General features: G+C 43.7%; 1 pseudogene; it reads right to left on the reverse strand.

Annotated features, from left to right (window-relative positions):
• Positions 1–2,949: 2,949 nt before the first annotated feature.
• Positions 2,950–3,884, reverse strand: LOC139533341 (general transcription factor II-I repeat domain-containing protein 2A-like; annotated as a pseudogene).
• Positions 3,885–4,373: the final 489 nt, after the last annotated feature.

A 4,373-nucleotide genomic window follows, 5' to 3' on the forward strand; every position in this document is an offset into this window, starting at 1 on the left:
CAGTGAATTGCTGGGCCGTACGCACTACCCTCTGTAGTGACTTGTGGTCGGAGGCCGAGCAATTGCCGTACCAGGCAGTGATGCAACCAGTCAGGATGTTGTCGATGTTGCAGCTGTAGAACCTTTTGAGGATCTGAGGACCCATGCCAAATCTTTTTTAGTTTCCTGAGGGGGAGTAGGCTTTGTCGTGCCCTCTTCACAACTGTCTTGGTGTGTTTGGACCATTCTAGTTTGTTGGGGATGTGGACACCAAGGAAATTGAAGCTCTCAACCTGCTCCACTACAGCCCCGTCGATGAGAATGATGCGGTGCTCGGTCCTCCTTTTCCTGTAGTCCACAATCATCTCCTTAGTCTTGGTTATGTTGAGGGATAGGCCCTACCCGGCCAGGTCTCTGACCTCCTCCCTATAGGCTGTCTCGTCGTTGTCGGTGATCAGGCCTACCACTGTTGTGTCGTCTGCAAACTAAATGATGGTGTTGGAGTTGTGCCCGGCCATGCAGTCGTGGGTGAACAGGGAGTACAGGAGGGGACTGAGCATGCCCCCCTGAGGGGCTCCAGTGTTGAGGATCAGCGTGGCAGATGTGTTGCTACCTACCCTCACCACCTGGGGGCAGCCTTTCAGGAAGTCCAGGATCCAGTTGCAGAGGTAGGTGTTTAGTCCCAGTCCCAGTGATGAACTTTGAGGGTACTATGGTGTTGAACGCTGAGCTGTAGTCAATGAATAGCATTCTCACATAGGTGTTCCTTTTGTCCAGGTGGGAAAGGGCAGTGTGGAGTGCAATAGAGATTGCATCATCTGTGGATCTGTTTGGGCGGTATGCAAATTGGAGTGGGTCTAGGGTTTCTGGGATAATGGTGTTGATGTGAGACATTTTTTCATGGCTACGGATGGCTGCAGCACTCTCTCAACCAGTGCTCTCAATGCAACACACACCCCTCTGTCCTCTCCACCCTTCACTCACTCACTCACTCACTCACTCACTCACTCACTCACTCACTCACTCACTCACTCACTCACTCACTCACTCACTCACTCACTCACTCACTCACTCACTCACTCACTCACTCACTCACTCACTAACAGCCTGCTCACTGCCTGATAGTCAGCAGCAGCAGGTCAAAGAGAAATATATATACACTTCCATTCAAAAGTTTGCGGTCACTTAGAAATGTCCTTGTTTTTGAAAGAAAATCTAATGTTTTGTCCATTAAAATAACATCAAATTGATTAGAAATACAGTGTAGACATTGTTAATGTTGTAAATGACTATTGTAGCTGGAAATGGCTGATTTTTAATCAAACATCTATAAGAGGCGAACAGAGACCCATTATCAGCAACTATCACTCCTGTGTTCCAATGGCACGTTGTGTTAGCTAATCCAAGTTTAGCATTTTAAAAGGCTAATTGATCATTAGAAAACCCTTTTGCAATTATGTTAGCACGGCTGAAAACTGTTGTCTTGATTAAAGAAGCAATAAAACTGGCCTTCTTTAGACTAGTTGAGTATCTGGAGCATCAGCATTTGTGGGTTTGATTACAGGTTCAAAATGGCCAGAAACAAAGAACTTTCTGTCTATTCTTGTTCTGAGAAATGAAGGCTATTCCATGTGAGAAATTAGTAAGAAACTGAAGATCTGGTACAACGCTGTGTACTACTCCCTTCACAGAGTAATTTGTTTTTCTTCTTCTGGATTTTGAATCTGTTTTTATTGCTAGCTTGAGGTACTTGAGGTGGCATAGAGTTCCATGCAGTCATGGATCTATTTAAAACTCTGTTCTGGACCTGGGGACTGTGAAGAGACCTCTAGCTGCATGTCTTGTGTTAAATACCGATGAGTATCCAAACTGTCTGCCAACTGCTTGAGCAGACAGTTCGGTACCTTCAACACATCAACAACTCGCACAAAGACCAATAGTGATGCAGTCAAACTCTCATCAACTTTGAGCCAGGGGAGATTGACATGCATGTTATTGACATTCACCCTCTGTGTACGTCTAAGTGCAATATATGCTGCTCTGTTGTGGACCAACGTCAATTTGCCTTTGTACTTCTTTGCCGCACATGAACACACAACTAGTCAGTAGTCTAGGTTCAACAAAACTAGCGCCTGTAGGACCTATTTGGTTGATTGAGATGTCAAGAAAGCTGAGCAATGGCTTATAATGTACAGACCACTTCCCACTTAATGGTGGCAGTTATTTTTTTACTGTCATAGCAAACATGTATACCAGACCTGGGCAATTATTTTCCATGGAGGGCCACATTAGAATATATTTTTGCCATCACAGGCCAGAATCATATTACAGGATTATACATCATGTGTATGACTGTGTTGACAGATATATCTACTGTAAATCACATCCAGATATGCTACTTATTTTACTTTTTTTAACATGCACAGAAATAAACAACATCCATGTTCTCCTTTTGGTAGGTATTTTCATTAATAAACATGCATTGAACTACACAGAGGGAAAAGTACACTGTGCATTCAGCACCACGGACAGAACTCTTGTTAACGGGTATGCACAGAAACACTAGTAATGTTGAGCTCTCTCTCTTTCATGTAAACTGCTCAATTAGTGTGAGGAGTGAAGCCTCTGATGGGCATTGACTAGAGCAGTGAAGTCTGGTATAGTTTCTGACGTCGCTATGCGCAGGATTGCTGAGAGGTGAGAGTCAGTAAGAGATGGTCTGTGCCTTGACTTGCTATATTTCATCACTGAGAATACATAGGTTGCCAAAGCAGTACAAACATCTTCTGAGCATGACTCCTAATAGTTGGAAAGTTTTGTTCATCGATAGACGCATAGAACCTTGTCAGTGACATTGTTTTGAATAGTTCTTAAATCACTACATCAGACTGAAGACCGATAAGCTCAAGTTGCAGGTCAGTGGGAGCGTTATCCACATTGAAGGTGAAAGGAGAGGAAACCAACAGCATGTCATTTTCCAAATCCCCAAAAACGACAAGAAAGCTCCCCGTTCAAAGCACGCAGCAGCGATGTAAACTTCTCCCACTGGTCATCTGATATTGAACAGACTAGTAGTGTCGGAAGGTGGGTAAGATTGTGGGCTTCTACTTGGCGGGTCAGGAGGAGTAATTTTCCCTTGAAGGCTTTGACAAGGCTGTACATCTGATGTGCAAAAAGGCCCTTCCCTTGTAGTTTAGAATTCAGTTCATTCATGAGGGCCATGATGTCCACGATGAAGGCAAAATCAGCTAACCATTCTTTATCTTGCAGTTAAGAGAAATCCACATATTTTCCTTTCATTTGCAAAAACTCAGCAATCTCCGACTTCAGGTCCCACACCCTTTTAAGCACCTTCCCCAAACTCAGCTATCTCATGTTTGTGTGATAGGAGAGATCTGCATGACCCGACTGTCTCTTCCAACAGTGAGACAAACTGTCTGTGGTTTAAAGAGTTTGCTCTTATGAAGATTTCCACTTCAGCGACTGTATCCACAACATGGCTCATTTTCAGAACACATTTACAGAGCACCTCCTGATGAATAATGCAATGCAGGAAAATCATTTTCTGATCTGGGTTCAGCTCAGCTACTTGATCATATATTCTTTTCAAAAGGCCAACGTTTTTTCCTGTCAGGTTTTGGCATCCATCAGTGGTCACACTGGATAACTTTTCAAAATTCAGTCCCAGCTTTGCCACACTTATTAACCTCCTCCAATAAATATTTCCCTGTGGTTGTGCTCTTCATTGACTGCAGTGAAGCAAGTTCCTCTGTAATTTCAAAATCTGGGGTTATGCCTCGTAAGAATATCAACAACTGCGCCGTGTCACCTGCAACACGGCTCTCCTCCAGGGCCAAGGAGAAATAGGTGAAATCCTTTACCTTGTTTTTCAACTGTTGTTCCATATTCTCTGTGATGTCCTCAACACGCCGTGTCACTGTTTGTCTTGACAGGGAAACATTTTCAAACAGCTCTTTCTTGTCGGGGCAAAGTATTGCTGCAGAGTCAATTAAACATTCTTTAACGCCCTCAGGGAATGGCTTGCTATGTTTAGCAATTTTGTGGGACAGAACATAGCTAACTCTCGCAATTCTGTCATTTGCTGAATGGACTTTTGTGAAAAGTCCGTGCTGATTTTACAACTGAGAAAGCAACTCTTTCGATGCATTTGCCTCCTGCTCAGAAGACATATTCCTGCATTTCTCTGCATGCTTCGTCTGGAAGTGTCGGGACAAGTTGTAGTCTTTCAAGACAGCGATGCTCTCTTTGCACACGAAGCACACAGCTTTCCCTGATAACTCAAATAAAGAAGTATTTCGATGCCCACTCTTGCTGGAACACCCAACATTCATTGTCAGCTTTCCTTTTCTTAGCTAGCTACTATTTGTAACTGT

Source organism: Salvelinus alpinus, chromosome 11 (assembly GCF_045679555.1).
Source record: "Salvelinus alpinus chromosome 11, SLU_Salpinus.1, whole genome shotgun sequence".
Lineage (NCBI taxonomy): Eukaryota > Metazoa > Chordata > Actinopteri > Salmoniformes > Salmonidae > Salvelinus > Salvelinus alpinus.